At 38.4% G+C, this 8,931-nt stretch overlaps 1 pseudogene; it reads left to right on the forward strand.

Annotated features, from left to right (window-relative positions):
• The first annotated feature begins 1,365 nt into the window (after positions 1-1,365).
• Gm14903 lies at positions 1,366-8,215 on the forward strand (annotated as a pseudogene).
• The last annotated feature ends 716 nt before the right edge of the window (positions 8,216-8,931 follow it).

The following is an 8,931-nucleotide window of genomic DNA, read 5'->3' on the forward strand; positions in this document are numbered from 1 at the left end:
AAAGATGGGAAAAGAAAGACCATAGTCTCAAATTATGAAGCCCAAAATAATTAAAGCAACCTGTTTGAGAAAGAAATGTGGGTACATGTCTGCCTTCCCCTAAGTTCCTGTTTGAGATGTCTGTATTAGATGTTAGGAAGATGAGATTTTTAAAACTCAGTGTTAAGGATTTCCACATGGCATATTTGCCAGGGCAAAATAGGGGTATTATATGAGCAGAATATAAGTATAACATGTTAGTCATAATGACCTCCTGAAACAAAGACATGGTTGCAAGACAGTGGCAACAACATGGTAACCATAGATAGCAAAAAAAGGTAGGGTTGCAAGATGCTTATTAACTTTTTGAAAAAAAATATGATTGCCATTCCTGGAACAGGAAGTACAGAAAGATTCATAGTTAAGCTTTCAGTTGGGATATAGGTCAATCCTTGAGAAATAGAGCTATAATCATAAAAAGGAATGAATCTAGCTTGCCTTTGCTATAGAATGGCTTCTAAACCTACCATGAATGCAGGCAGGTTCTTCACTATATTAAATAATATTATTATACAATTTAGTCTGAAAATTCCTTTTATCCCTAAAAGTGAAAATGTCATTTCTATCTGAGTTGAGGTCACTGGAGCTTAAGGAAACTACAGGATGTTAAAGATAACCAAATGAAACTATGTGTGTGATTTCTCTCTGTCCAGCATTACTGGGAATTTATGCTGAGAATTCTCTTTGAGCACTGCTGTTGATACTCTTCTTCTTCTTCTTTTTTTTTTTTGTCAATTTACTGATCAATCTTGTTGAACATGGAATCTATTTTACTTTGCTTCTGTTTGCTGACCAGAGCCCTACTAAATATTTGAGTGCTGCAGTTACAAGAGTAAAGACATTTCCTTATTTCCATCCACAATTTTCTTCTGGCTCATATGTCATTAGCACATGGGTTTTCTGGGAAATGTCATCACAAAACCTCATCCTCAAATATCCTAAGCCAGTTTCTTAATGCAGAGAGAGAGAGAGAGATAGAGAGAGAGAGAGAGAGCAACAGAAACAGACAGAGAGAAACAGAGAGACACACAGAGAGACAGAGAAACAGAGAGAAATATTACATTTTAATTACAAAGACATCATCTTTGTATCTTATGGTTATTAAGCCTTTCTCATATCCTGAAAAGATATAATTTTCTACATATTTCTCTAAAATCATTTCACCTTAACTTCATGTAATCGTGTCATGTGTGTATGTGGTAACTATTTACATATGATGTTTGTGTCCAGAAAAAAAATACATTTTTATCAAACTGTGGATATTTCAGTTCTTCTTTTAAAAATATTTTTATATATGATGAAATATTTTTCTGAAGGTGCAGAAAGATGGCTGAAGCTTGCTGCACTAAACAAGAATGTCTTGCTCATGGTTTAGAGACCAAGGGAAGAAAACAAGATCTTATCAAGAGGCTGCAGGCAAATATTTTTTTTCCATTTTTTATTAGGTATTTAGCTCATTTACATTTCCAATGCTATACCAAAAGTCCCCCATAGCCACCCACCCCACTCCCCTGCCCACCCACTCCCCCTTTTTGGCCCTGGTGTTCCCCTGTACTGGGGCATATAAAGTTTGCAAGTCCAATGGGCCTCTCTTTCCAGGGATGGCCAACTAGGCCATCTTTTGATATATATGCAGCTAGAGTCAAGAGCTCCGGGGTACTGGTTAGTTCATAATGTTGTTCCACCTATAGGGTTGCAGATCCCTTTAGCTCCTTGGCTACATTCTCTAGCTCCTCCATTGGGAGCCCTATGATCCATCCTTTAGCTGACTGTGAGCATCCACTTCTGTGTTTGCTAGGCCCAGGCATAGTCTCACAAGAGACAGCTACATCTGGGTCCTTTCAATAAAATCTTGCTAGTGTATGCAATGGTGTCAGCGTTTGGATGCTGATTATGGGGTGGATCCCTGGATATGGCAGTCTCTACATGGTCCATCCTTTCATCTCAGCTCCAAACTTTGTCTCTGTAACTCCTTCCATGGGTGTTTTGTTCCCAATTCTAAGGAGGGGTATAGTGTTCACACTTCATTCTTCATTCTTCTTGAGTTTCATGTGTTTAGCAAATTGTATCTTATATCTTGGGTATCCTAGGTTTGGGGCTAATATCCACTTATCAGTGAGTACATATTGTGTGAGTTTCTTTGTGAATGTGTTACCTCACTCAGGATGATGCCCTCCAGGTCCATCCATTTGGCTAGGAATTTCATAAATTCATTCTTTTTAATAGCTGAGTAGTACTCCATTGTGTAGATGTACCACATTTTCTGTATCCATTCCTCTGTTGAGGGGCATCTAGGTTCTTTCCAGCTTCTGGCTATTATAAATAAGGCTGCTATGAACATAGTGGAGCATGTGTCCTTCTTACCAGTTGGGGCATCTTCTGGATATATGCCCAGGAGAGGTATTGCTGGATCCTCAGGTAGTACTATGTCCAATTTTCTGAGGAACCGCCAGACTGATTTCCAGAGTGGTTGTAAAAGCCTGCAATCCCACCAACAATGGAGGAGTGTTCCTCTTTCTCCACATCCACGCCAGCATCTGCTGTCACCTGAATTTTTGATCTTAGCCATTCTGACTGGTGTGAGGTGGAATCTCAGGGTTGTTTTGATTTGCATTTCCCTGATGATTAAGGATGTTGAACATTTTTTCAGGTGCTTCTCTGCCATTCAGTATTCCTCAGGTGAGAATTCTTTGTTCAGTTCTGAGCCCCATTTTTTAATGGGGTTATTTGATTTTCTGAAGTCCACCTTCTTGAGTTCTTTATATATGTTGGATATTAGTCCCCTATCTGATTTAGGATAGGTAAAGATCCTTTCCTAATCTGTTGGTGGTCTTTTTGTCTTATTGACGGTGTCTTTTGCCTTGCAGAAACTTTGGAGTTTCATTAGGTCCCATTTGTCAATTCTCGATCTTACAGCACAAGCCATTGCTGTTCTGTTCAGGAATTTTTCCCCTGTGCCCATATCTTCAAGGCTTTTCCCCACTTTCTCCTCTATAAGTTTCAGTGTCTCTTGTTTTATGTGAAGTTCCTTGATCCACTTAGATTTGACCTTAGTACAAGGAGATAAGTATGGATCGATTCGCATTCTTCTACACGATAACAACCAGTTGTGCCAGCACCAATTGTTGAAAATGCTGTCTTTCTTCCACTGGATGGTTTTAGCTCCCTTGTCGAAGATCAAGTGACCATAGGTGTGTGGGTTCATTTCTGGGTCTTCAATTCTATTCCATTGGTCTACTTGTCTGTCTCTATACCAGTACCATGCAGTTTTTATCACAATTGCTCTGTAGTAAAGCTTTAGGTCTGGCATGGTGATTCCGCCAGAAGTTCTTTTATCCTTGAGAAGACTTTTTGCTATCCTAGGTTTTTTGTTATTCCAGATGAATTTGCAAATTGCTCCTTCCAATTCGTTGAAGAATTGAGTTGGAATATTGATGGGGATTGCATTGAATCTGTAGATTGCTTTTGGCAAGATAGCCATTTTTACAATGTTGATCCTGCCAATCCATGAGCATGGGAGATCTTTCCATCTTCTGAGATCTTCCTTAATTTCTTTCTTCAGAGATTTGAAGTTCTTATCATACAGATCTTTCACTTCCTTAGTTAGAGTCACGCCAAGATATTTTATATTATTTGTGACTATTGAGAAGGGTGTTGTTTCCCTAATTTCTTTCTCAGCCTGTTTATTCTTTGTATAGAGAAAGGCCATTGACTTGTTTGAGTTTATTTTATATCCAGCTACTTCACCGAAGCTGTTTATCAGGTTTAAGAGTTCTCTGGTAGAATTTTTAGGGTCACTTATATATACTATCATATCATCTGCAAAAAGTGATATTTTGACTTCCTCTTTTCCAATTGGTATCCCCTTGATCTCCTTTTGTTGTCGAATTGCTCTGGCTAATAATTCAAGTACTATGTTGAAAAGGTAGGGAGAAAGTGGGCAGCCTTGTCTAGTCCCTGATTTTAGTGGGATTGCTTCCAGCTTCTCTCCATTTACTTTGATGTTGGCTACTGGTTTGCTGTAGATTGCTTTTATCATGTTTAGGTATGGGCCTTGAATTCCTGATCTTTCCAGAACTTTTATCATGAATGGGTGTTGGATCTTGTCAAATGCTTTTTCTGCATCTAACGAGATGATCATGTGGTTTTTGTCTTTGAGTTTGTTTATATATTTTGTCTTTGAGTTTGTTTATATAATGGATTACATTGATGGATTTTCATATATTAAACCATCCCTGCATCCCTGGAATAAAACCTACTTGGTCAGGATGGATGATTGCTTTAATGTGTTCTTGGATTCGGTTAGCGAGAATTTTATTGAGGATTTTTGCATCGATATTCATAAGAGAAATTGGTCTGAAGTTCTCTGTCTTTGTTGGGTCTTTCTGTGGTTTAGGTATCAGAGTACTAGTGGCTTCATAAAATGAATTGGGTAGAGTACCTTCTACTTCTATTTTGTGAAATAGTTTGTGCAGAACTGGAATTAGATCTTCTTTGAAGGTCTGATAGAACTCTGCACTAAACCCATCTGGTCCTGGGCTTTTTTTGGTTGGGAGACTATTAATAACTGCTTCTATTTCTTTAGGGGATATGGGACTATTTAGATGATCAATTTGATCCTGATTCAACTTTGGTACCTGGTATCTGTCCAGAAATTTGTCCATTTCGTCCAGGTTTTCCAGTTTTGTTGAGTATAGCCTTTTGTAGAAGGATCTGATGGTGTTTTGGATTTTTTCAGGATCTGTTGTTATGTCTCCCTTTTCAGTTCTGATTTTGTTAATTAGGATTTTGTCCCTGTGCCCTTTAGTGAGTCTAGCTAAGGGTTTATCTATCTTGTTGATTTTCTCAAAGAACCAACTCCTCGTTTGGTTAATTCTTTGAATAGTTCTTTTTGTTTCCACTTGGTTGATTTCACCCCTGAGTTTGATTATTTCTTGCTGTCTACTCCTCTTGGGTGAATTTGCTTCCTTTTTTTCTAGGGCTTTTAGATGTGTTGTCAAGCTGCTAGTATGTGCTCTCTCCCGTTTCTTCTTGGAGGCACTCAGAGCTATGAGTTTCCCTCTTAGAAATGCTTTCATTGTGTCCCATAGGTTTGGGTACTTTGTGGCTTCATTTTCATTAAACTCTAAAAAGTCTTTAATTTCTTTCTTTATTCCTTCCTTGACCAAGGTATCATTGAGAAGAGTGTTATTCACTTTCCACGTGAATGTTGGCTTTCCATTATTTATGTTGTTATTGAAGATCAGTCTTAGGCCATGGTGGTCTGATAGGATATATGGGACAATTTCAATATTTTTGTATCTATTGAGGCCTGTTTTGTGACCAATTATATGGTCAATTTTGGAGAAGGTACCATGAGGTGCTGAGAAGAAGGTATATCCTTTTGTTTTAGGATAAAATGTTCTGTAGATATCTGTCAGGTCCATTTGTTTCATAACTTCTGTTAGTTTCACTGTGTCCCTATTTACTTTCTGTTTCCACGATCTGTCCTTTGAAGAAAGTGGTGTGTTGAAGTCTCCACTATTATTGTGTGAGGTGCAATGTATGCTTTGAGCTTTACTAAAGTGTCTCTAATGAATGTGGCTGCCCTTGCATTTGTTGCGTAGATATTCAGAATTGAGAGTTCCTCTTGGAGGATTTTACCTTTGATGAGTATGAAGTGTCCCTCCTTGTCTTTTTTGATAACTTTGGGTTGGAAGTCGATTTTATCCGATATTAAAATGGCTACTCCAGCTTGTTTCTTCAGTCCATTTGCTTGGAAAATTGTTTTCCAGCCTTTCACTCTGAGGTAGTGTCTGTCTTTTTCCCTGAGATGGGTTTCCTGTAAGCAGCAGAATGTTGGGTCCTGTTTGTGTAGCCAGTCTGTTAGTCTATGTCTTTTTATTGGGGAATTGAGTCCATTGATATTAAGAGATATTAAGGAAAAGTAATTGTTGCTTCCTTTTATTTTTGTTGTTAGAGTTGGCATTCTGTTCTTGTGGCTGTCTTCTTTTTGGTTTGTTGAATGATTACTTTCTTGGTTGTTCTAGGGCGTGATTTCCGTCCTTGTATTGCTTCTTTTCTGTTATTATCCTTTGAAGGGCTGGATTCTTGGAAAGATATTGTGTGAATTTGGTTTTGTCGTGGAATACTTTGGTTTCTCCATCTATGGTAATTGAGAGTTTGGCCGGGTATAGTAGCCTGGGCTGGCATTTGTGTTCTCTTAGTGTCTGTATAACATCTGTCCAGGCTCTTCTGGCTTTCATTTTCTCTGGTGAAAAGTCTGGTGTAATTCTGATAGGCCTTCCTTTATATGTTACTTGACCTTTCTCCCTTACTGCTTTTAATATTCTATCTTTATTTAGTGCATTTGTTGTTCTGATTATTATGTGTCGGGTGGAATTTCTTTTCTGGTCCAGTCTATTTGGAGTTCTGTAGGCTTCTTGTATGATCATGGGCATCTCTTTTTTTATGTTTGGGAAGTTTTCTTCTATTATTTTGTTGAAGATATTAGCTGGCCCTTTAAGTTGAAATTCTTCATTCTCATCAATTCCTATTATCCGTAGGTTTGGTCTTCTCATTGTGTCCTGCATTACCTGGATGTTTTGAGTTAGGATCCTTTTGCATTTTGTATTTTCTTTGACTGTTGTGTCGATGTTCTCTATGGAATCTTCTGCACCTGAGATTCTCTCTTCCATTTCTTGTATTCTGTTGCTGATGCTCGCATCTATGGTTCCAGATCTCTTTCCTAGGGTTTCTATCTCCAGCGTTGCCTCGCTTTGGGTTTTCTTTATTGTGTCTACTTCCCCTTGTAGTTCTAGTATGGTTTTGTTCATTTCCATCACCTGTTTGGATATGTTTTCCTGTTTTTCTTTAATGATTTCTACCTGTTTGGCTGTGTTTTCCTGCTTTTCTTTAAGGGCCTGTAACTCTTTAGCAGTGCTTTCCTGTAATTCTTTAAGTGACTTATGAAAGTCCTTCTTGATGTCCTCTATCATCATCATGAGAAATGTTTTTAAATCTGGGTCTAGATTTTCGGTTGTGTTGGGGTGCCCAGGACTAGGTGGGGTGGGAGTGCTGCGTTCTGATGATGGTGAGTGGTCTTGATTTCTGTTAGTAGGATTCTTACGTTTGCCTTTCGCCATCTGGTAATCTCTGAAGCTAGCTGTTTTAGTTGTCACTGTTAAGAGCTTGTTCTTCAGGTGACTCTGTTAGCTTCTATAAGCAGACCTGGAGGGTAGCACTCTCCTTAGTTTCAGTGGGCGGAGTATTCTCTGCAGGCAAGCTCTCTTCTTGCAGGGCAGGTACCCAGATATCTGGTGTTCGAACCAGACTCCTGGCAGAAGTTGTGTTCCACTCACTAGAGGTCTTAGGATCTCGTGTGGAATCCTGTGTGGGCCCTTGCGGGTGTCAGGCGCCTCCGCTGGCAAGGTAGCCCGGGACTCGAGTGGAGCGGAAGGGGTTTGTGCCCCAGATCAAGCTAGGGTAGCCTGCTTCCCTATGTACCGCAGTCTCAGGTTCCGTGCGATTGGATTGGGGCAGGCGCTGTTTTCCACTCACCAGAGGTCTTAGGATCCTGTGGGGAGTCCCGTGTGGGCCCTTGCGGGTGTTGGGCAAGACTCTGCAGGCAAGGTAGCCCGGGGCTCGAGTCGAGCGGAAGGGACTTGTGCCGCATATCTTGAAGAACATGCTGACGAAGAAGAAAAGGAAGATAATCTATTGGAGATGAAACTGAGGAAGAAGAACCAAAGACTATAGAACTGCCTGTTGAAGAAGAAGAACACTGAAAAGGCTGGTGATATGGCATCACACACACACACACACACACACACACACACACACACAAAAGTGGTAAAAATTACATCTGGAATATCTCAGACTGAGAGAATACAGAAATTTGAATGAGTCAATGTACCTGAAAGTTTGGAGAACAAGAAGGCTGCTCAAGTAGGTAGGTTTGGAATTTCTTCAGTTCCAATAAGAGGTTCATCATCTGACACCAAGCTTATAGTTAAGCTGGAAAAATTAAAGGAAAGAACACATAGATTTGGTTTGAATGTCTCTTCCAAACCTAGAAATTCTGAGGATCATGAGAAGCTGAAAACATCGAAAAAGATTTGGGATTTTGACCAGTTTAGGTGGAAATGAAAACCCAGAGGACAGAGAGACAAATAAAATAAAAACAAAACAAAAATAAAAACAGAGCATTTTGGGATTTCATAATAAAAAGTCCATGATTTCTGCTTCATAGTGGTTTCCATTTCTCAAATTTTTCTTGGTTTCATACACACACACACACACACACACACACACACACACACACACACACAGAAACCTGTCTACATGAGTAGTTATGAGGAAGCCTGTACCTTTGGTATGACCTTGAATTCAGCAGCAGTTTTATTTAACTGCTGCTCTATATTTAAGAATTTTTTGGTTTATTTTTAAACTTTTTGCTTATTAATAAAAGGAAAGAAAAATATTTTCTATGACCAATTAAAATGCAAGTGCACGTTAATGAATTTAAATAGTGTTATCATATACTAAAAGACCTGATGCTTACTACCTTTTATATTTGGGTCCTCTAAAAATCTTAAATCGTAGTAAAATGCTATATCTGAGTATATTAAGTAATTCATAAATCTTAAAATGCTAATTATTTATATAAAGAGCATTCATTAGATGCATAATATTATATTAAGCTATCAAATTAATGTTATATTCATTGTTTTGATGAGGAGTTCCTTCCATAGAGATTTTAAATTCATGTCTCTGTGTATTTGAATATCTATATAATGGATAATTTAAAATGTATATAATTTCTAAAATATTCTTATTATGAACCTAAATGTAAGTTTTTTATTATGCCTGCACTACATATGAATTAATAGATATATGTTTTTAATGAAAATT

Source organism: Mus musculus, chromosome X (genome assembly GCF_000001635.26).
Source record: "Mus musculus strain C57BL/6J chromosome X, GRCm38.p6 C57BL/6J".
In the NCBI taxonomy this organism is placed as follows: domain Eukaryota; kingdom Metazoa; phylum Chordata; class Mammalia; order Rodentia; family Muridae; genus Mus; species Mus musculus.